Source organism: Lissotriton vulgaris, chromosome 2_1, assembly GCF_964263255.1.
Source record: "Lissotriton vulgaris chromosome 2_1, aLisVul1.2, whole genome shotgun sequence".
NCBI lineage: Eukaryota > Metazoa > Chordata > Amphibia > Caudata > Salamandridae > Lissotriton > Lissotriton vulgaris.
In genome coordinates, this window is record NC_141687.1 from 1,077,294,191 (window position 1) to 1,077,319,875 (window position 25,685).

Genomic DNA, 25,685 nt, shown 5'->3' on the forward strand with positions numbered 1-25,685 from the left:
CACAGTACTGTGACAAGTCATTGTCAGGAAATTTAGAAACTGGGGGTTTATTTAGGTTTCGGTGTTTAGGTTAGTGCATCAAAAATGTGACATTTGTCCCATCTGCAGTAAGGGCAACAATACTCTATTCTCAAGGAGCTATCGCCGAGTTAAAATCACTTTATCGCAGACAAAGTCGCAATAAATGTATCACTCCATTCACAAGCTGATGCCAACAGCCGATAGCATCAGTTTACCTGCGATAGCAGCCGCAAAACACATTGCCACAGATGACCCCCGCCACTATCGCTAATGAGATGCAGAGTAGGCGTTCCCGTGCAAAAAACAGCAAAAACACCACTTCGCAACATTCTCAACGACCAGCCAGATTGGTGATACGACCACAAAAAATACTATAAGGCGCGTTAGCACCAGAAAATGAACACCTGCTCTCATCTAGTGCGAAGTTGGACGACAACCTGCACCATAAAAGGGAGCCCAGCCCAGAGCTACACCTGAAGAACAACAGATGCCATGGAGCTACTGATCTTGCCGCTCGGAGCCCAACAGGCCCACAACACCCACCTCCACCACCCCCAGGCCCACCACCACCCCCCAGACCCCACCCGCACCACCCCCTGACAACCACAAAGGCAGCGCAGACACAGACCTCGGACCTTCAGAAAATGCACCAGCCTCACAGACAACACCAGAGAATATCATTGCCCACTACAGGCTCAAAAGGACAACCATCCTCCGCATCATGAACATCATTGCCCACAGGCTGACGGTATCAACACAGCGGACAACCAACATCCCACCTCAGACAAAGCTGCTGGCTGTGCTGCGCCTGTTGGCCTCTGGTACCATCCAACCAACAACCACCAGAGTTGGAGGAATCTCACAGCCAGCCCTATCAAAGTTCCTCAAATCTGTTCTGGATGCCATGACCAGCTTGGTACCCCAGTACCTATACTTCCCCCACACTGCGTGGGGACAGCTGGAGACCAAGGAAGGTTTCTACGTGATAGCTAGATTCCCGCATGTTTTTGGGGCAATAGACTGCACACGTGTCCTACTTGTGCCCCCTGCCAACACTGCACACAGTTACTGCAACAGGAAGCACACGCATTCCATCAATGTGCAGGCAATATTGGACTTCCGGGGACTCTTCACCAATGTTGTCGCCAACTACCCAGACAGTGTGCATGATCCCTTCATCTTCCAGCAGTCCATCATCAACTGGCGCTTCCAGGATGGCACCTTTGGAAATGCTCTGCTCGTTGGTATATACCAATGGAACACACCACACACCACAACTTCACATTCATGCAACTCACATCTCTGGGAATTTACATGTTACAAACGCACATACAACATGCCAAACAATATACCCACCTACCAGACACAACAGCACAACTGTGGGAACCTGGGCTAGCCACGTACACAAGTCATCAACAGCTTGACACCTCAGCCACACAATAGCAGATTGTGGGAAGAGGTGGGAACCAGGCATGTGTGAAGGAGGCAAGTGACCCATTAATGAGCATCTACACAATACCAAGTGTGGCGTGGAAGTGCTGGCCAGATTGCAGTATGCAGACCACACATATGTCCATGTCGACAAACACCGCTGGTGTTTGGAGTGTAGTGGGCAGTGGACACAGCCACATCACTCCAGCCAGTGGGGGAGATCAAGGAAATGTAGCTTGTCACGTCCCCCCATAAGCATGAGCGGAGTGGGCTGGCCCAGCATACTCCAGGCCAGTGTAGGGGTGTGGATAAAAGGCACGTAACTCTGGGGGTTGTCTTCTTTTGAAATGCCCAATGTCTCTGCCAGGGCAGCGACCGGCATGCACAGCGGACAAGTAGGACACACATTGGAACTGAGTCTGGATTACACCATGGCAGAGTACATTAATAACGGCTAAGGTCATGTCACTATACACCCTTCAATGTGGTGCCACCAATGCTCTGCATAGGACTCGCACCAAACGTGTCTGTGGGCACTTGCTGACTGCAGCCTTTGGCCTACACTGCGGCCCTGCACATCTCACACCAATCCAATGCAGTCCGTCACAGGCAGGACATGGCATCGTCGCTGGCTAAACAGCCGCTCAGCTCTGGTGCCACTACCTATGTCAGCCACAAAAGTAATAAAAATGCCATTACAACATTGTGTGTTAGAGTTACAGGAGGAGATGGCTGGACAGCGGTTAACCTGCACTGACCGCTGCCTCCTTCCAACACTGCGGCCAACTAGGTCGCATTTTTGGAAGTGAGTCTTGATATCTTCATGGCAGTGTACATGTCACAGTATGCAAGGAGATGAGTAAGGGGAAGACGCGTTTCAGTCCGGAGGAGAAAAGGCTCACCTTTACGGAGGTGATGGGACACTTCCAACAACTGCATTGGTGCCACTGTGGGCCTCTGATGACCGCTGGCTCCGGCACACACTGCGGTGGAGTAGCTCACACATTTTGAACTGAGTCCTGCCCTCTACATGGCAGAGGCAATGTCATTGTGCAGGCCTCATGGCAGACTGCATCCCCTTCCAGCTCTGTTGCCCCTGAGTGTGTGCCCTGAAATTCATGGTTGATCTCTGTTTGTACTCCGTGGCATCTGGGCCCTTGGGCCGGAGGTTGTCTTCCTCTACATGTAGCTGATACTGACAAGGTGGAAAAGTGGAGTCTGTAGCATTTAACTCCGCCATTTGCCTGTTCCTGCTTCGTTTGTGGCCCCTGCATCATGCCCTGGAGGGACACCTTCCACTGTTCTCCGCAACCCTTCGCGACATTCCCCTTAGACATTGACGTGTACATGCTTAGCCCGCGGGCTCTACCTCAGTGCACCGCAAGTCACCGTCCCCTTGCTCACTGCACCATCAGGATTCAAGCAAGCCGGGCCGAAGACGGCTGTAATGCCAGAAACCGGTCCCCGGAAGCTTGTTTCCTTTCCAGTAAAAGAATTGGCTTGGTAGTTTGGTCTGCCCTGTTCCCATGATGCACTGGGCCAGGGACAGACTAATTTGCATGTAGCCAGGTTCTGAGCTGGGATGGTGCAGTGAGCTAAAAAACGGTGATGGATCAAGCCCTGATCTGTTGACTGGGTAGGAGTGTTCTGCTTAATTCAGATACTCTGTCCATCACCACCCCCTTTTCTGAATCGTTTTGTCCACCATAAGCGTGGAAGGGTATGCTCAGACATGAGTCCCTTGCTCACTGCACCATCAGGATTCAAGCAAGCCGGGCCGAAGATGGCTGTAATGCCAGAAACCGGTCCCCGGAAGCTTGTTTCCTTTCCAGTAAAAGAATTGGCTTGGTAGTTTGGTCTGCCCTGTTCCCATGATGCACTGGGCCAGGGACAGACTAATTTGCATGTAGCCAGGTTCTGAGCTGGGATGGTGCAGCGAGCTAAAAAACGGTGATGGATCAAGCCCTGATCTGTTGACTGGGTAGGAGTGTTCTGCTTAATTCAGATACTCTGTCCATCACCACCCCCTTTTCTGAATCGTTTTGTCCACCATAAGCATGGAAGGGTATGCTCAGACATGAGTCCCTTGCTCACTGCACCATCAGGATTCAAGCAAGTTGGGCCGAAGACGGCTGTAATGCCAGAAACCGGTCCCCGGAAGCTTGTTTCCTTTCCAGTAAAAGAATTGGCTTGGTAGTTTGTCTGCCCTGTTCCCATGATGCACTGGGCCAGGGACAGACTAATTTGCATGTAGCCAGGTTCTGAGCTGGGATGGTGCAGTGAGCTAAAAAACGGTGATGGATCAAGCCCTGATCTGTTGACTGGGTAGGCGTGTTCTGCTTAATTCAGATACTCTGTCCATCACCACCCCCTTTACTGAATCGTTTTGTCCACCATAAGCGTGGAAGGGTATGCTCAGACATGAGTCCCTTGCTCACTGCACCATCAGGATTCAAGCAAGCCGGGCCGAAGACGGCTGTAATGCCAGAAACCGGTCCCCAGAAGCTTGTTTCCTTTCCAGTAAAAGAATTGGCTTGGTAGTTTGGTCTGCCCTGTTCCCATGATGCACTGGGCCAGGGACAGACTAATTTGCATGTAGCCAGGTTCTGAGCTGGGATGGTGCAGTGAGCTAAAAAATGGTGATGGATCAAGCCCTGATCTGTTGACTGGGTAGGAGTGTTCTGCTTAATTCAGATACTCTGTCCATCACCACCCCCTTTTCTGAATCGTTTTGTCTACCATAAGCGTGGAAGGGTATGCTCAAACATGAGTCCCTTGCTCACTGCACCATCAGGATTCAAGCAAGCCGGGCCAAAGACGGCTGTAATGCCAGAAACCGGTCCCCGGAAGCTTGTTTCCTTTCCAGTAAAAGAATTGGCTTGGTAGTTTGGTCTGCCCTGTTCCCATGAATCACTGGGCCAGGGACAGACTAATTTGTATGTAGCCTGGTTCTGAGCTGGGATGGTGCAGTGAGCTAAAAAACGATGATGGATCAAGCCCTGATCTGTTGACTGGGTAGGAGTGTTCTGCTTAATTCAGATACTCTGTCCATCACCACCCCCTTTTCTGAATCGCAGTCTGCCCGTGCCAGATGCTGTGCATCCAGTGCCACAGACTCTGTGCGGCTCTAGTCAGGGACCCTGGCAATAAAAGGTGCCAGGTGCAGGTGCCCATAGCCAGTCCCACTAATTCCCTCAGTGTGTCTGTGTGGTCATTATGAAAGCATGTGAGACCGGGCCCATTCCACTTTACATTGTGGTGTGTACAGCGTGCGCAACCATGTCACTGCAGGCAGTGGTGTAGACCTGGGACATATAACCGCGTTGTATCATCCTGTGAGAGTAAGACGGGTGGACAGGCATACAACAGTACTGCGTAGGGATGTGGCTCCTCCACACATGGATCTGGGTGCGGTTCAGTGTGGGCCTTACCAAGGATCTGGCTGATGCGAGTGTCTATGTTGTAGTGTCTGCCCCACCCGTCCCGCAATAGACAATGTTGCTATGTGGCATGCCCCCGGTGTGCGTGCTCGGCTGAAGGGGTACATGGGGGAGGGCGTGCCTGCTCTGGGTCAGGGATCACACATGCTAACTGTTGTGTGTGTTGCTATTAGCGCAGCATGAGCCAAAGATGTACCCTCAACTGCATGTCGAGTTTAGCTAGGCAGGTGCTCTACATCTGTGTCAGACCTGTCCTTGCAATGGGCCTACACATATGTGGTGCAGCATCATCACTGTGTCGTACTCAGGCTTGTAGACAGGCGCAGACAGGCATGTCAATGGTGTGCTGTAGGGGTGCATGTGATGTAATTGCGCTGCGCACACTAGTGAACATGCTCGGGGGGAGGTGCAGCAGTGAGGCTACGTAGTAGACAGTGATGCAGCTCATGTGCAACAGGCAGTACATGTCATACATGAATCACTAAGTCACACATATCACACACCAATGAACAAGTGAGCCTGCCAACACGCCATGCAGTACGTAGTTGTGACTCATGTCTCTCTGCACTGTCACAGGTGACCAAGGATATGCACTCTACGCTTGAAGGATGACACCCCTCCGAGCCCCGAACACACAAGCCCAGAGGCAGTACAATATGGCCCAAAAACACACCAGTGGCATAGTGGAGCACACATTTGACGTGTTGAAGTCACGTTTCAGGTGCCTGGACGTCACAGGTGGTAAGCTCCTGTACAGCCCATACCTTGTGTGCAAGATGATCATTGCATGTTGTGTGTTGCACAACATATGTGTACGCAGCAAGGCCCCATGGATACTAGTGCCAGATGCACTGGACAATGATGATGAAGATGAGGCAGGTGGACCACACCCCACTGCAGCCAAGCAGGAATAGCCGGTAGGGACTACATCATTGAAAATTTCTTCTCTGGCTGACGTCACATTGTGTGGGTTCTTAGCAATAATGACGCAGTACGTTGACTGACAACAGGCACTGCATGTGCTGATGAAGCATTCCGATACACATTCCCTGAGTGCATGTCACTCATCCGTACAGGCGCTTCACTCAGACAAGTGTGGGTGTGACATGTTGTGCTGTCAATTGAGAGATTTGTTAATGGATGGTGGGTGTATCACCTCTGTGCAGTGAGGCTGTTTCTGGTGTCACGTATTCAAATTGCTAGTTCTGTGTGTCACAGTTATTACGGTATCCCACTCTTCGGCATTTCATATGTGTCCCAATTCATTCCATTTTGGCTTTCATTTGTGGCCTACAAGTGACAACAGGGATTCTTTTGTGCTCTGATATGTGCCGCCATGATGCATAGATGCACCTTGTGTCTCAAGTCCCACGATATGGGCAACATGTACGGGGGAGTCACTGCCCCTATATTAGTCCGTGCTTTCATTCTTGTTTGATCATGGACATGGCACGTCGGTGTGCAGGGGGTGTTGTTTGTCCCTCTGCAATGTGAGGGGGGATGCAGTTTCACAGTTTGTGCCATGTTTGTTTCCGCATTGGCACATGTTGCATACTAAATGCATGTTGATGTACATTGTGGCTGTTTGTGGGGAATTGCCTATCTGATTTGGACAATGGTCATTTGTTCTGCGTCGCAGCTGTGGGGTTGTGCCCGCAAGTTGTCATCTCACCATTTATTTACTCTGCTTTTATGGTGCATTTACCCGCCAGATGCATGGGATTTGCAGGCGGATTGCTGTTTTTTGGTGCTTTTTGTAAGATTTCGCAAGATTTTTTGTGTTTGCGTCTAACATATTTGCGGCGTGGCATTGATTTTAACAAGGTCATTTGACGCGTTATATGGAGACTATCGCATGGTACCGCCGTGTTGAGAATGCTTTGTTAAAACAGCATCATTTTCCTGCGATAGACCGAAATGATGGAAGTTGCGTTAAGTTACTTTTGCAATGGTTATCACACGTTCTTGAGAATATGCCCCTAAGTAAGGCAGTCTGGACATCTGCCACATTGCGATGGTGTATCATTTCTGTCAAACCCTAAGGCCTTAAGTCTTGAATGACCAAGATCCTGCATAAGCAGGAGATTGAAAATCTAATATAAATGTCGGTAATTGACATGTAACATGTACTGCTGCATCATACCTTAAGGAGATACTCTCCATAGGTTTCTGCAACTCTGAATGGCTTTTCAACCCCCATTGTAGCATGGGGTATATAAAACACATGCCCCAGTACAATTAGGAAGTTGTTGTAGGTTTGTTGTAGGCATTATAACTGCCCTCCATTCTGAGAGTTTTTCAGTAAGGAAATGGTTGTAGACAAGACATGCTATGCCTGTTCAAGGTAGTGCTTCAGGCAAAACTCTCACTTATAAATGCTCATAATTATGTTTAATAAAGTGCTCTTTTGTATACCACTTCAAGTTTTCCTAGTGTCATTTTGTATCAAGATTGCAGATGAGTGAAATTGTGAATATTTCTTTGTGGAGTACCCTTGGACAGTGCGCTTGGAAATTTGTTTGCAAGGTAGGAGCACACAAGATACCTGCTCAATGTATTTCCCATTACCTTTCTAAAGTCATGTGTTGAATGTTACTACTAGTAGAGCACGTGGCTGTGGCTCAGATCCAGTATTAAATCCAGATCCCATCTCCCACTGATAAAAATTATGTTAAAAAAATATAAGGGGAAGGAAAAAAAATTGAGACATACACAAAACTGAGAATTTTTGTGAGATTACACTTCTGTAAAATAATATTCTCAAACCTAATGCTCAAGGGGCACTACACCACGTTGGCAGTTAGTCATTGTTTGTTCACTGTCTGCTGTGAATTACAGTAAGACGAGGGCTCTTGGATATATTGATCTTGTAGATGGGACCACATTAAACACTTTAAACAGCATACCTTATTTACATAACCAAGTATTGGATACACATTGTTCACAATCAAATCATACATGTGCACGTAAAGCTCCCCGATCCTTGGGTTGGACTGTTCCACGCTTCAAGAAAAACATGACTAAAGGAATTTAAAAAAAATAATGCCAGTTGGTATTTCATGGATGTTTACATTGGGAGTCATTACACTGCCTTCAATACATAGGGAGAATCATTATATGCTGGTGAATACATGATGATACATCGCTTGCCTTTACATCGCATTGCATTAGAAAGCGGTTGTTACAACGCAAGTGTTGTTACAACGTGTGCTACTACATCACAAACTTTTACCACGCAAATGCCTTTACCACGCATGCCATTACAACGCAAAGGCATGCGTGGTAAAGGCATACCCTTGGTAAAAGAGCTTAAGGTAAGTAAATAAATATATATATATATATTTATTTATTTTAAAGAGACTGCTTTGCCGGTGTTGTCCATACCTAATAAAAGGCTTTAGCGCAGCACTGCTGTTGGAATGCTTCTTGCCTGTGGGCACCTTTGGAGCGTGATTTATTTATTTTTATATACATATTTTTTTTATCCCCTAAAACACTAAAATTGACCTTAATACCCCAACACCCATAACCCCTAAAACCTTAAAATTACTCTTAGTACCACAGTACCCATACCCCCTAAAATCATAAACTTACCTTTACCACCCCAAAACCCATACCCCCTAAAATCCTAAAATTGCCCTTTCCACCCCAAAACCCATTCCCACCCTGAACCCTAAAACTATTCCTGGCACCCCAAAACCCAAACCCACCCTGAAACCGAGAATTACCCTTAGTACCCCAAAATGCAAACCCACCCAAAACTCTAAAATGACCCCTGGCCCCCCAAAACCAAAACCCACCTGGAACCCCAAAAATACTCCTGGGACACCAAAACCCAAACCCACCCTGAACCCTAAAATTACCTTAGGCACCCGAAAACCGATACCCAGCTTGAACCCTAAAATTACCCTAGGCATCCCAAAACCCATACCCACCTTGAACTCTAAAATGACCCCTGGCAATCCAAATCCCATACCCAACCTGAACCCTAAAATTACCCTTGGCACCCCAAAACCCAAACCCACCCTTAACCCTAAAATTAACCCCAGCACCTCAAAATACATACCCACCCTGAACCCTAAAATTACTCTTAGCACCCCAAAACCTAAGCCCACCCGGAAACCCAAAATTATCCGTGGGACATCAAAACCCAAACCCACCCTGAACCCTAAAATCATCCTAGGCACCCCAAACCCCATAACCAGCCTGGACCCTAAAATTACCCTTGGCACCCCAAAACCCATACCCACCTTGAACCCTAAAATTACCCTTACTACCACAAAACCCATACCCACCCTAACCCCTAAATTACTCTTGGCACCCCCCAAAACCCAATCCCACCCTGAACTCTAAAATTACCCTTGGCACCCCAAAACCCAAACCCACACTGTAGCCCTAAAATTACCACTGGCACTCCAAAACACATACCCACCCAGAACCCTACAACTAACCCTGGCAACCCTAAACCCATAACCACCCTGAACCCCAAAATTGCTCTTAGCATCCCAAAACCCCCCTGAACCCTAATATTACCATTGGCAGAGCAAAGCCCATACGCACCCTGAACCCTAAAATTACCCTTGTCACCCCAAAACCTAAACCCACTCTGAACCCTAAAATTACCCCTGGCACCCCACAACCAAAACCCACCCTAAACCCTATACTTAGCTTATACCTACATGTAAAACACATAAGCCTTTACCATTCATGCATTTACAACGAAATTCATTGTAAAGGCATGCGTGGTAAAAGCATATGCATTGTAATGCCATGCATTGTAATGGCACTGTGATGTAATGGTAGTTGCATTGTAACAACCGCGTTGTAATGTCAACGCGTTGTAATGCATGTTTCCCTCTTGTGGTACTTTTAAATGAGAGTGCTTTGTAGGGAAGTTGGTAAATGTTGTTTTTAGCCACGTGCATTTGTGTTTGTATGTGTCTATATGATCATTATTTTTTCATTTGTAAACATACATAATTACAGTTAATATTATTTAAAATATTTTAATATTACAGTTAAAATTAATTAATCTGACAGTACTATTTATTAAGTACATAATATGTATGTTGTCTTATAATGAAGCATAGTAAATTAAATGAAATATATATTTTTATATATAATAATGTGTCAATTTGATCAAATACAATTTTAATTTACACATATATGAACCCTAAAATCCGCTTAGTACCCCTAGTATTTCACATCCCTCTATCCTAAACACAGTGCATCGCTTTTATAGTCCTTGTGCCTATTTATGAGGAGTTTGCATCGTGTTTGCACCAGGCAAAGTGTTACACGTGCCATGCAAACCTTAAGTAAGTGTTAAGAAGCCACGCAAGGCCACTTTGCGTGGCCCTCAGTAGTATCATAATTCTGAAGTAACACAATGCAGCACAAATTGCATGACTCTGCCCTGGGACGCTTCTCCATCTGCGTAGGTGTTTCCACACAACTCCCTTGGTTTTTGTTTTAGATGCATTCCCAGATTTAGCAGTACTAGTAAACCTGGGAAAACGACAAACAGTTACGCCTTCCCAGCAGAGGCGTAATGAGGAGAAATATCTCTATTTCTCCTCATTTCTTCCTGATGAAATGAAAATGTTTTTGCTATTTTGTCTGAGCATTGTTCCATGTAAGTAAGCATTTGTGGCACCATTTAATGTTTAGTCGCAATTTTGAATCATGCTCTTAACTGTTTCTTGTCTCCTTGAGACCATGGGTTGTCGAAAGTTTCGTTTCTCCAAGGTTGGGCCTTGCTTTGCTAATAAATACACTGTTCTTATTAGCACATACCTTTCCCACTAGATAGAGGCCTTCTTCCACCAGTCTAGTGGCAGGCATGGACAGAGTGACCTTGGGTAAAAGATACTGTGTGCCCGGCCTCAGAGTGGAAACTCATCGTACTGTACTTCTTTGTTTAGCTGTACCTGCTTGTAAAATTCCTTTATGGGCGTGCCTTCCTTGGTTCTAAAATGTACATAATGTATCTCTATGTTTGCTGAAGTCAGTACTCTCTGCAGAACTCCTCAGTGACTGGGCAGACGGGGCTCCACTCGAGTTATCTGAATAAAAATATATTTGGTTTGTATTCTCTACTGTCTGATTGACTCTTCATTTACTATGGAAGGCTGAGAAGCGGTCCCGAGTGACCCGGCGACCCTAAACGGGCCACTTCTTTCGGTTGGTGCCCGAACAGGAACTCCTTCTGGTGAGTGACCCATCCCCTCCTGCAGACAGGTGGGGAGGTCGGGTCATCGTCGGGTTGGACGGACGGATTAGGGATCCCTGCATGAGAGAGTCCTTGTACGCGCAGCTGCCGCTTCTGTCCTGCTGGACGTGGCCTCACTGAGCGGTCGTTCCGACTGGAGTCCTGAACGGCGAAACCCTTGGATCTGAACGTTTGGTCTGAAGAGTCAGCAGTGGAGAATAACTTCATTTAACCTGCATATATCAGGTAAGTTTGTTTTGGTTCTTTGTTGATATAGTACCATTTTGGTTTGTATTAGGTACAGTCTGAGGACCAACTTTGGGTAAAAGTGTTTGCAAATACTTTGCTAGGCATAAGTAGTGAACTTGTTTTCTTTTGAGAATGCCTGGTCTCAGCAAACTGTTTTCTTTGTGCTGTCATTGTTGTTCTGCTGATGCTCGAATGGAAGAAAGTCAGCCAGCGCCTCCAGAAGGCACTTCGAATTTCAATATGTATGTGAAGCATGGCCTTGGTCCTATTATGTTTAGTACGAATATGCCTCTTCACTCCGCATACCATTATCCCGCATGCTGTCACAATGCGGTTGTAACAACGACCGCGTTGTGACAACGCACACCATTACTCCGCAATGTCGTTACAACGACTTGCGGACGGGGGGCGCTGGATGTTGGAATAGTAAAATTTACTATTCCAACTCCAGTCTTTGAGGACTTTAGGGAACATGTTGGATTTTAAATCTAACACCTTCTCCCTCCCCCCTCCGCAAGTCATTGTAACGACTTCCTGAGTAATGGTATGCATTGTCACAACACAGTCGTTATAATGACCGTGTTGTGACAGCATGCGGGGTCACGGATGTGGGGTGAAGGTGCTTTTCCGTTTAGTACGCTATGGCACAAATATACGAGGGACAATGAGAGTTGCAGTGGCCATTGACGGGGACTTTTGATGAGCAAAAGATTGGTTTCTTACAGGAAAAATTGTTTGTGAAGCAAAGTAGACAGTCTATATTTGATTCTCTTCGGACGTGGCAAAAGGAAGCTAAACAGAGGTGAATGAAAGCGGAGAAAGAGGCCCAGAAGGGGCGAATGCAAACATTGACTCAGAAAGCTGTAGCACATGATAAAGAGAAACAGGGGATAGGGATTGAACGTTAAGATAGGAGGTTTTGATTACAAATTGATAAATCTTATGTGGCTGAAAGAGAAAGTTATACTTTTGTGGAAGAATAATTAGATACGCAACCCCCACCTCCACATGACCTACAGAGAATATACCCCGGTAATCCCTCACAGTCTTAGTCACTCTCTCCTTCTGTCTCTGCTGGTTATGCTCCTGTTACTGTTGATCAAACTGCTTTGGCTACAGCACCACCTTTCTTGTCTTTGTCCTCGCCGGCTGCAGCAACGATGACTGTTAGTACCCCTGCCACACCTATTGTTTCAGTGTCCCTTTTGCCAGCCCTTACACCTATGACGCAGACAGCAGCGACGTAAGTGCCTGTTACTTCTGTTGCTACTCCCACTCTGTTTTTTTCACCCCCTCACATCACTGAGTAGTGGGACACCAGTTTGCATACTTGTGGACAGAGACTGGACGAAATCCAGGGAATGTATGGGGCGGATGTTAGTCTTCATCTCCTGATGTAGGAGATGAAGAAAAAGGTTAGTAGCTAATCAGGCTACCCAGTGGGCTCGAAATCCCATTTACAGTGTGGAAGACGTGTGGAATGTGATGAAATATTATGAGCCTTTTGTACAACAATATGCCTTTAAGCATATGTTTGCTACTCTGATAGGTATTTGGGAGCAGTGTTTCTGAGATGCAGCACAACGGATTTTGTATGATATTAAAGATAATGTATATGTCACCAATATGGGGCCTGAGCAGGTTTTTGGTGGTATTACAACTTTGATTGAGTACCGGGGTAGGTTACTTGAGAAGAGCCCCACCTCAGTATCTCAGTTTCCTATGCGGGAGGTACACCCTATATATCACCCCGAGATCCCAAAGCTAAGTGATTAGCATAATGCAGTTATAAGACAAGGTTTAGCAGCCCGTTTCCAAGAACAATGGGTTTATACTCCATGGAAAAGTAGTGAGGTTTTGTCTCTTAAGACTCAGTTGCCTGATCCTAGAAATAATCCTACTGCATATAATAAAGAATTGACTGAAGCAGCTTCTTCAACAGTAATGACGCTTGTGGATATTGAAATCCTCTTTGGTTTACTGGTTCAGGTTGATATTTGGAGACAAGTTCACACACAGGATCATGTTGCGGAATCAGGTGATACCTGGGATCAAATTAAAAGATGGGATCAGGATAGGAAGCCTAACGAAAAGTCAAGAGCAGAGTTACTTGCTTTGGCACGCCGCATTATCACGTATGTGCTTTCTCTTATTCCACTGAGGAAGGTTGATTGGGATAAGTTATTGGCTTGTTGCCAGAAGAAACATGAGAGTGTGTCTGATTTTTGCAGATGTGTTTCTGGATTATAGTGGGCAGGATTGTTCTATTGAGGAGGGTGTTTGGTTGTTTGTCAATAGATTTATTTCTAATTTGCTTTCTGAAACTGTGACTCGATTGCAGGCTTCCGAGAGCACCTGGCCACCTCTTCCTCTTCTGTTATTTTGAATATGTCTCAGTATTTTAACACAGTGAGAATGAGGATAAGGAGAGGACGGAGAAGAAGCATAAAGATTTGAAGGTGTTGTTGCAGCATGGTTCTAGAGGAATGGTAGAGGACGTGGTGGTTTGGCGCTGCAGCTTCCACGCACTAGCAGGAATTCTATGCCTTTAGTGCCAAATCAGTGTGCATATTGTAAGGAGAAGGGACAATGGCATAGCGAGTGTCCTGTGTTGTTGCAGAAGGTGGGAGTCCCTAGAGGACGAGGTTCATGTGGAAGGGGTCGAAGAGCTAGGGGAGTGGACAGGGTTCAGAATTCTGCAGCCTCACAGGGTCGTTCTGATAATAATTATTTTGATGACCCTTGGGCGGACAGTATCATCACAATTATTATGACACAGATGAGGTGTCAGGAATGTCATATAGCTAGGACAGACAGGGACAGAGTGAGGGACCAGTACCTATACAAGTAGATCAATGTGGTCCTTATGTTACTACAAACTTGCATTGCTCGGCTAAGGAATTTTTGGTGAATACAGTTACGACAAACAATTCTATTACCTGCTCTTTGATCCCTAGGGCAGCTCTGCCTGGTCATAATAATGTTTCGGTAGGTTTTTCTGGTGTACCGGTTGTAAGCTCCATTTCAAAACCTCTTGCATTAACCATTGGTCCTTTCACTGTGGATTAGCCATTTTTGCTAACATCTAATTGTGGTGAGAATTTGATGCGTCTGGATTTATTGAAAAAGCTGCATGCCACAATGTATTGTTCTCCAGAAGGTGTCTATATGAAACTGGGTCCGAATGTAGTGTGCGCTAAGCAGTGATGTCCAAAGATGCACCCCTTCCTGCTCAGTTTAAAGATGTGCCACCCACTCTGTGGGCAACAGGCGACACAGATGTGGGATTGTTGCAGATATCGCCTGTTTCGATACTTGTTAAAGATGGTGCCTTTCTACCTGTGTCCCTCAATATAAAATACCGCAGGCAGGAGAGCGAGCCTTGCTGCAGATCGTATAGGATTTGACTGAGAAAGGTGTGGTTGAGGAGACGGCTGCTAATATTAGCAATCGCCCTATTCTTCCAATTCTTAAAAGGGCGCCCCTAGATTCTCTGATGACCATGACAATGTTTATTGTTTTGTGATCGATTTGCACAAAGTTAATAAAATGGTGATTCCCTAGTTTCCATTGGTCCTAGACATCACCTCTCTTTCGCAATGATTCCTTCCTCTGCTAAATTCTTTTCTGTCATTGATTTAAAGAATGTGGTCTTTGGTATTCCTATTCATCCTGATAGCAGATATCTGTTTGGGTTCCCCCTAGCTGGTAGAAGCTTTTGGTTCTGTTGCGCTCCTCAAGTGTATACGGAAAGTCTGAGTATCTATAGTCAGGCACTGAAAGGTCAGTTAGATTCTCTGTCCCTTCCTACAGGTAATGTATTGCTACCGTACGTTGATGTCTTGCTCATTGCTTCTGACACAGAACAAGGTTGTAGGGACAGTACAGTTAAGTTGTTGTTGCACTTGGCACACTACAGACATGAACTTTATTTTTCTAAATTTCAATATTGTCGACAGGCGGTCACCTATTTAGGTCACCTACTGTCGAAGGAGGGTAGGAGATTGATTCCTGAGCGCATCAGTACCAACCATGTCAAAGGCTGCCGATAGGTCCAGGAGAATGAGTAGGCAGCATTGATTGGTATTGAGGGATTTGTGGATATCGTCTGTGATGTTAAGGATCGTAGTCTCGGTGCTATAACCTTTTCTGAAACCCGATTGGTGGGGATCAAGAAGGTTGGTGTTGTCCATGTGCTGAGTCAGTTGTAAGAGGACACATTTTTTGAGGATTTTGGATAGGAGGGAGAGATTAGAGAAATGTCTGAAGTTATTTAGGACCCTTTAACGCTATGCTTAGCATGAAATGGGTAGGCTGTGGGTGTTGCAGTGGGCGTTCCATTGCCTTGCCACTCATCACAACCCAAATTTATGGTTGGGTGGTGTTTTTCTACCTTATAATGTTTGTATACATTATGCCCCTTTCCCCCTGCATGTCAGGGTTTGCATTTTGTGTGTTTGGTTTTGTGCGGATTCCCTTGCCACACATCACAACCCCACTTTATGTTTAGGTGGAGTTTCTGCTTGGACTTTACATGTTTCGTGTGCATCGTTTTTGTTTTGTTCTACACATCACACTCCAGTTGTGCTGGGGCGAGTTCTGTTAGGTTATTTTTGGTGTTCCGTGTGGTGTCCCTCCCAGACATTCCACCCCAACTTGTGTTGTTGGGGGAAGTGCTTGGTTTTTCATGTTACGTGTAGAGTTTTCTACACATCACACCCTACTTTTGCTAGGGGGAGTTAAGCTTTATCTGAGTATTTGTTGTGCTGAAGTTCTACAGTTTCTGCATGTTGCATGGTGCAGTGTGGCATGCTCCCACACATTCCACCCCAACTTGTGTTGTTGGGAGAAGTTCTAAGTGTTTCCTGTTCTGTGTGGAGTCCCTTTCACACACCACACCCCAGTCTTTGCTGAGGGAAGTGTGTTGGTGCAGCTTGTTTCCCCTTTTACACTATTTTCTTATTTGAGTGAGATCACCATCCAGGTGTTTTGTTGTCTTTATGGGGATTTTCCCCATCCTGCTGCCTGGGTAGTAGGCAGCCCTTTTATTGCTTCTTCTCTGTGTGGCTGCTTTCACCTTTCCACTACTTTTATTTGCTTCTTTGGTTGGTTTTCCTACACCTGGTTGTTGGTACCCTTGTACTTTCCTCATGTTTGCCTGGCCAGCTTGCATGATTTACGTATTTGGGTTGTGTTCGCTGTCTGCGGTGTTGGAGTGTGTCTGTGTTGTGTTTACGGTACAAAGGGAGATGGGGCATGAGTGTGTTGTACTTGTGTTTCCTGTTTCTCTCTTCTTGTTACCTCCTCACTTTATTTATTTGTCTCTTGCATGGAACTTTCTCACATCTTACTTCCATGTCTATGTATCGTCCTATGTTGTATTATTTTAGAGTTTCATTGTTTCCTTGCAAAGGAAAGGAGAAGTGTTATACCTGCTGCTCAGTCAGGCTGATTGTGTGAGAGAATGTTGGTGTGTGGAATGCTGGAGTGCCTGAGTCAGTTGGTGGATGGGCTGAGCAGCAGAGAGGCTACTCCTGGTGAGGCTCTCAACTTTGTAACATCTTGCTTATAATAAATCTACATGGAATTTACCTGGACTGCCTATCTTCTTTAAAACAAACACCCATTGATTTTGACGCTACCCCCTATTTACAAGAGCAGCGTAAATAGGAGGCAGCGCCAAAATTAAGATTAGGGAAAACCTGGTCTTAACTCGGTGAAACAAGTAGAAATGCTTTATTACTCCTCGTTTTTGCATTTTCCATGTGTGCTGCCTTGTGCTAAGTGTAGCGCCAGCACAGCGGGAAACGCAAGGCTGCACCATATTCTTGTAAATTTGGTGCAGCCTTGCGTTTCTGAAGTGGCGGAGTGCGGCATTAAGCCATGGTGGCTAACGCCTCAATCCGCCAGTTCTTTGTAAATAACCCACCCATTGTATGCTTGATTGTAATATTGTGATAAAGTTATTCTCAGTGTAGTGATGCAATCTTTTGATGCTTGTAAAATTCAATTGAAAAAAAAAAGAAATCAAATGGTTTGACACTACTCAATCCACATCTACGTCAATAGAGACAAGATTGACTGAGTGGGGGATCTTCGACATAAATCTGCAAGCCACAAGCCCTTCAGAATCAATGATACCTGCTGTCCAAGCCATTCTTACAGCTTTGGGGTTCTGGAATAGCCTGAATTGTCGCACTTGTAGAAGATTGATGGTTAGTAGTTGTGTATGTATGTATTGTTATTGGCAGCGCTGGCAGGGGCAATCGGTGGTGCAATCTGCAGGGGTGTCCTTACGAGGGCCCTCGATCTTATTTTTATCGTACTTTTTTTTTTATAAATTAAGCACTGCCTGACAGTCAAGTAGGGCCCAGACCTTCTTACCAAGGAGAGACACCTACTGCCTCAATCAGCTGACTCTGCAAAATACTGTGATCTGATGTTTTAAAAGTAGTGAGCACGTCTAATAACACTAGTTGGCAGTAGTGGCTGCTACCGGACAGGGGTGGCAGGGTGGGGGTTTGAGTGTTGGTTGGGAGGGGGAGGAATTCAATATAAAAAAGGACTTACCTTGAACAGCCGGCTCCCGCCTCTCCTCCGTCCTTTGACCTTGTAATCTTCCTGTTCCCGCCAGCGGTATCAGGAAGCACCCGAGCAGAGAGGCTCCTCTGAGCCAATCACATTGCTGCAATGCAGTTTTGTGATTGGTCTGAGCTCTGTGGATCGGCGCTCAGACTGGAACAGGGAGCCTGTGCATGTTCCTGACCAGGCTGTGTAATGCAGCCCGGTGGGAAATATGCAAAGAGCGCATGAACTGTTTGTTGAGCCCAAGAGTGCCGGCAAAACAGTTCATGCGCACTTTGGGAGTGCCCTGCCCCACCACTGACTCCAAGAGAGAAAATATAATGATAATAATGATATGTTATTATCATTTTATTTTCCCTTTTGAGCAGTGGGGCGATGCTCCTCCACCTCAGCAGAGGAGCCATCACTGCTGGCTGGACATTAAACACCACTTGAATGTCCTTAATACCTGCTTTTTTATGTCTGTGCTTCTGCCGGAAGGACTGGCTGACTATTTCTCACTCAACAGAGCACAAGGTGCCGAACCAACCTGAAGGCGGTGGATTTCTTGATGCAAAAGAACCCTCTCCCTTGTGACGAATGAGATCCATTACCTACCTCTCCACTACTCTGCAAAAACAAGACACATGTCCTGCCTTCCTTCCTCTTCTGTACAGCCAGCAAATGTGGCGCACAGACATAATGAACCATACATTTTTGCTTAACGAGTTTTGAGGAGGCGAAAGTAATGAATGTAATTATTTGAGCGTGGAAATGGGCTGCTCTGCTCCCATTGATCAGGAATATCTGAAATATTGTCCCTTTGGTGGCAGTGGATCCAGGTTATGGGTCTCCCCGCGCCAAGATGGAGCGCGTTTATGTGAGCAGCGCTCCAGCACAACTGTGACTCTGATGTCCCATTAGCCGCACAGAGGCTTAATGCAGCATTGCAGTCTCTGCCCAATCATGGCTCTATTAACTTTGAGTGCTTAACAACCTCTCCCTCACCAACTTGAAAGTCTCCAATACACACCTTTCTAACGTGTGGTTTTGACCAGTGATTGCCCCTGCAGGTAAGAGCACAGTGGGGCGGGGTGACTGCGTAAGTGACAAACTACGTGAATAAGGAAAATAAAATAAATACAACCATTTTGCTTGTGTTCACCTCCTACCCGACTCGGCCATGTGGCGAGTGCAAGGTAAGTGTTTTTATTTATTTATTTTCCCTATTCCGTCATTTGTCACTTCCTCCAACCCCACCCCACCCCCACCCCCACCCTGTCTCACTGCGCTTCCCTGTACGGGCCGCTACTGGTTTTGACCTTTTGCAACCTGTGGGTTTTCAGGTTTTAAGGGACATGGATACATATGTTTTCAGCTCAGAGTCCTAGGCAATTAAAGGCCTATCACGAGGGACTCTAATTCAATTGCGATCCGTATGTGATTTGTAGTCCTGATCTGAAAGTTGTAGAACTATCTCAGACTCATGAAACAGCCTTTTTTACCCATATAGATTGCCACGCCATCAGGGCTTGAGTCGGGGTACCATGCGGGTGGACGGCGTCCCCCCACTTATTTTACCGGGGGGGGGGGACAGCGTCCCCCCTGCCAAACAGCTGGACTTCACTCTTTGGCCTCTCCGGGACGAGGAGCTTGGCACCTTTCGTGACGTCAGTTCCTGTCGTGACGTCACTTCCGGTGACAGCGTCCCCCCACGTCTTTTTTTACAACTTGTGCCGTGTACACCATCCTAGGCACGAGTCATAGGCGATAACATCAAAATTACTTCATTAAGCACTTGTTTCCTTAACTTTAGAAGCTCTGGATCCTTTTGAGGATTATCTCCTCAAATTTCCACATATGTCAATATTTATCATCCGTTTAGGATTCATTTAAGAAAATGTTGTTGAGCATAACATGCTCATTGGAGGTGCTAAGATCACCTTCAGGGACTTTCTATCAACCCAGTTACTCATAGTTAAAATTGGGAGTCAGCAGTCCAAACTTTTAAAACACAGTTGTGTAGTGTCCATTTTTACTGTCAGTGATACAGCTTTGTCTAGCTGCAGACACTGATTGTGTATTATGAGGTCATGAGAGCAGGAATTTCCCCAACATTTTGTCAATAATAATCCACATTTGTAAAGCGCAAACCATCACCCGTTTGGGTCTCTAGGCGCTGGGGGCCATCAGGAAGATTAAGCAAGCTATTGACCAGAGTCACATGGTGCTGGGCTAATCTGCCGCCGGCCCCAGGGATCGAACCGTGATCCCTAGATTCCAGACTCAGTCACCCTGGCCACGGCGCCGCACCTCTCCCAGAATCACTTACAGCGTTTCAGATGTGGTGAAACAGCTGGTCTTATAAATAACCTTTTTTTGCCTTTAGTTTGCACCCCATAAGACATTAAGGGGTATATTCTCAATGAAACGATGCAGCGTGGAGCAGCAAGAAAATCCTCAAATTTCCACATATGTCAATATTTATCATCCGTTTAGGATTCACTTAAGAAAATGTTGTTGAGCATAACATGCTCATTGGAGGTGCTAAGATCACCTTCAGGGACTTTCTATCAACCCAGTTACTCATAGTTAAAATTGGGAGTCAGCAGTCCAAACTTTTAAAACACAGTTGTGTAGTGTCCATTTTTACTGAAAATCCGCAGTGCCGAGCTGTGTCATTTAAAAAAATGCAGGGATGCGCTGTATTAACAAGAATACGGCGCATACCTGTGCTCACCACTATGCAGGGCTAGAAATGCTGCCTAGCACCAAGGCAGGTACCCTTGCCCTATGGTCAAGGGTACCTGCATTGCTGGGATGATTGTTTATGTTCAGAAAAGGGCACCTTCCTGCACCTAAACAGTCATTAATGGCAATTTGCTCCTTCCATGTGTGGAGCAAAGAACGACGAGAAATACAAGTATTTCTCCTTGTTGCGCACCTCTTATGCCTTTTTTGAATGGTGTTAGGTTTTGGCGCTGCCTCACATTTACACATCCTTGTAAATCTGGGGCAGTGTCAAAAAGCAATGGGTGTTGCAGGGGTACACTCACAGCAACCCCGATTTCAGGCCCCTTTGACACAGAAAACAGCTTGAAAGGGTACAATGTTTACAATGAAGCTTTAAGCCACGCACAGTGGCTTAGCACCACATTGTAAATAAGGAGCAGGGCATTGTGCCACCAGAGCGTTATAAAAAGTGATGCTCCGGTGGCACAATGCCCTTGTAAATATACCCTAAGGTGACCTAAGAGATTAACAATCTGCCCGGAGCTCTGACACAACAGTGGCAAAGTTCCCACATAATTCAAAAAAATGTCAACAAATTTCTATATTTTCTTTATCATTTTGGCACCCAGCTTTGTTTGTGTGTGTGTGTACGTGTGGAATGTGTCTGCAATGACACCTTTATCAGTTGTATAGTTGACCGCATGTTTTGTGTGTGCCTTTGGTTGCCCGGTTGGTGTGTTTGAGAAAATACCTTTCTCAATATGCTTTCTTATGACTTTTGTGTTTGTGTTAACTAGTATTGTTATAGGTATTCACTACTTGGTGTAATTGCTGGCGAGCTCATTAGCAGAATGTACAAGGAGTGGGTGTTAGTGGTACACGAGTCAGCCTTTTACAGCATCAGTGATGAAAAGCCAGTTGGTAATGTAACTGGCGGAGATTGTTGCTTCTAGTATGTGTTTTGTTTGTGTTTGTTCACTTAATAGCAATAAAATAAATAACTACTCCAAGCTAGCAAAGTGAAACTACTTTCTATTTCGGTCGAGTAGACCAGACAGAGTAAGCTGGCTGGTTGCAAAAGACCTATTGTCAGACTACCAAAAATGTCATGCTAGCTTAACTCCTTCGCAGAGGGGGTAATTCCCCCGCTGTGCTGGGGGGAGGGGGAGTGCACACAGCGCCCTTGTGCTCGTGACGAGCTCAGCTCGTCACGCAGCACGGTGGCCGTGTGCTCATGACGAGCTCAGCTTGTCACGGCCACACCCGTTTCTGTGGAACGCTCAGCATTATCCCCGCGTGCGAGCGTTGCGGCCGTTATGACGAGCTCAGCTCGTCATGAGCACACGGCCACCGTGCCTCATGACGAGCTGAGCTCGTCATGAGCACCCATGTGGTTAAAGACAACCCATTACTTTTCATTGATTGACTTTATTGTCATACTCATTTGCTGGCTTCTTTTGTCCCTCTTCAGAGCATATCCTCTTTACTTTACATCGTTCCGGTGCTCGCTTTTAGGGAACCACCTTTCATTTTTGCTTAAGCACCCCACGAGAATGGATGTGTTTTCCAACTGTCTCTCTCATGTACTTCTCATTTCAAGTGCTCCATGTTGCTTTCTCTCCTCCCTGTGCTTCTCATGCCCCATGTTTGGTGTTGCACTTGCCCATGTCCTTCACCCTTTGCCCCCATGTTAGTCTCCCCCTTATGTGCGCCTCCACCAGCCTTCCTTGTAGCTCCCTCCCTCTTTTGACTTCCTCCCTCCACTCACTATCCTGACACAATACTCAATTGCCTCCTCCCATCTCAGCAGTCCTTTCTTTTCTAATTTTGGCCTTTTTTGGAGGGCCAGGCTGCAAATTGCTGCTCGCATTTCTGCTTTATAAATAAAAGTGTTTGCAATACTTCATTTTCAGATTTTTAAATTTACTAATTTTTGGACTTGGCCCTTTTTTGCAGGGTCATCCCAGAACTATTTGCCTTCCTCGTGTACTTTTTCTGACCTGTTGCTGGTTTTATGACTTTGCGCACTTTACCACTGCTGATCAGTGCTAAAGTGCATGTGCTCTCTCTTGTAAACTCGGCAAGATTGGTCTACACCTGTTTGGCATATTTAATGTACATGTGAGTACCATATGCAGTGGTATCCCGTATACCCAGGGCCAGTAAATTAAATGCTACCAGCGGTCTTGTAGCGCTGCTTGCGCCACCCACTGAAGATGCCTTTCAAACTTGTCTCAGGCCTCTGCAGCTGCAGGGCCTGCACGTGCAGTTTACTGCTGCAATGACGTAGCATGGAAAGTGGTTGCTATGTCTGAAACTCCCCTTTTACTACATATAACTCAACCTAAGGTAGGCCCAAGCTAACCCTGTGGGCAGGGTGCTGTGTAGGTAAAAGGTAGGACATGTGCCTTAACTCTGTGACATGTCCTGGTAGTGACAAACAGCTTATTTGGTTTCTCACTGCTTTGAGGCTTCCCTCTCATAGGCTTGCATTGGGGATTCCCTGATATACAGTGATAATTTCTGATATGAGCGGGGTAGCGTGACCATGTTAGGTATGTTTGGAATAGTAGTGATAAATACTGTTTATTGGTGAAAGCGGATTTGTCATTACTATTTTAGAAAAGCCACTTTTAGAAGTGGGTATTTCTGTGTGCTTATGTGTCTTTGTGCCGTACGTGGATCTGAATTCACCGTCTGGTTTTGAGTGACAGGAGAAAGGGGATGTGCATTCACTCTAGACAGTCACAAGGGGGTTTGAGATGTGTCCTGCCTTTCCTTGGTGACACAGCACTAGGCTGAAAAGATCTTGGCTGCATTTAGAGTACCGGGAGGAGTTTCCCTTGCACCTGAATAGGCCTGGTCTGCATTTGGAGTGGCAGGAGAAATAGCACCTGCACCTGAATAGGGCTGTCTCTGCCCCCCTTTGGTGTTTGGGGCCAGGGCCTGGGATGTGAATGGGGGTGCTGTGCACTTCTATACAGTGTTTGAAGTTCCTCCTAGAATAAAGACCTTTTGACTTTAATTACAGGGGTTGTGACCCAAGGAAGGGAGCGCTTTTGGAACTGTGACCAAACCTATGTTAGGACTGCCTGTACTGCACAAAGGACCCAACTGGCCTGCTCTTCTGCTGTTGCCCTGCTACCTGCCACTGGCTGGGTGGCCTACTGTGAATGGAGGTGTTGTGCACTTGTAAATGTAGTTTGAAGTGCCCCCAGAACAAAGACATTTGGACTATAATTAACGGGGCTGTGACCCCATGAAGAGAGCACTTTTGGAACTGGGACCAAAGTTCTGTCAGAAGGACTGCCTGTGCTGCACAAAGGACTCGACTGGACTGCTCTTTTTCAGTTGCCCTGCTATCTGCTAGGTGGCCTAAAGGACTCACTGGATTGTTTTTCTGCAAAAAGGCCCTAGTCCAACACTAATCCATCTTTGAGTTAAAAAAAGGCACCTGCATCACACGTGTGAGTCATGACGCACTCACACATAAATGTTGTGACATATACATTTGCTTAAAAAATAATGCGTCCGTCAGTGGTTAAGTCATAGCACCTTTTATTTTTCCTTTGCTTCATGTTGTGCAGCATCCACATTTTTGCATGAACAAAACATCGGCATAAGCAAAAAGTATTGGCAGAGCTGATAGGTCTCAAAGATGAGACCAATTGGCTTTGACAATGCTCATTACTTTGCTGCACCATTCAATCTGCTTCCTTTGTCACCTCAGGATTCCAATCCCACAAAATGTAACGTAACACATCATTTACTTTGCTCAAATCATCTTCAATACAACTACACTTATAGCATCCCAAGTAGCAGCCTGCAATGCGCTAGATATTACTTTCAATGAATAGGTTAATTTTTAAAACTGAAACCTGCTTTTATACCACAAACATCTAACCACGGTCAGAGCATGTAAGAGCGGTGGAGTGATGGGGTGGTAGGGCCGAGAAGGGATGGGGGGGGGGGGAAATTTTGATAGACGTTGAGGAAAAAAAATTAATTATATATTTAATTTTCCCTCGTGGTCGTCTGTCGAATTCCCACGCAACCGGCCCCTGCTGCAAACATCCGAAATGAACCCTGTATATATATATATAGAAGTATATTTTGAGTACTTGTGAATTACAAGTCCCTAATGTCATGCATTGGTTCTGACATTAATAATGCACTCAAATCTCAATGTGGTGCTTTATGATGTTGCCAGAAACCCTGTATTGCTCTATATGTTTGCAATTCAAATACTTTTAGGTATGTGCCTTCAACTGTCTAGCGCCTGTGACACAGCTGAATGGCCATCTCCTAGACATCAATGGGTATATTTATGAGCTGCTTGCACCGCAATAGCATCACTTTTTGTGACGCTCCGGCGGCGCAAATCTCAAAACTATATCTATGAGGCCACGCAAAGCCACTATGCGTGGTTTTAAATGGCCTCATGGATATCATGTACAGCAAAGCAGCACGAATCGCTGTGTTGCCTTACTCTGCACTTGGGAGGTGTTCCATGGGCGTTGTGGTGTGTTTTCCCACACAACACCAAAGGATTTTGATACTTCCCTAGATTTATGATAGCATGAAAACCTGGGGAAGTGCCAAAACAATACGCCTCCTAGGAGAGGCATAAAGAGAAAAAATAACTTTATTCCACACATATAAAGCAAGAATGCCTCTTAGGATTGTTTCTGTGCAGGAAGGGGCACAGAAACAATGTTTCTGCCGACAACCCAGGCACCCTTGCACCATGGTGCAAAGGTGCCTGCATTGGACTAGGCTATCGAAACAGCGCCAGTGCTCGGGAAAGGACAGGAATGCCCCTTATTTGCATAAATACAGTGCATTCCTGCCCTTTCAGTATGGTGTAGGGCGGCACAGTAAGCTGACTTGCTGTGCTGCCCTCCGCCAAATGCCCATAAATTAGGACCCCAGTTTAGTACCACCATTGGCAGGTCAGAAGACTTCTTTAAAGTAAGAACATCAGGACTTGGGTTTACTAAACTTTGCCGCAACGCAACGCAGTAAGAGAACTTGCT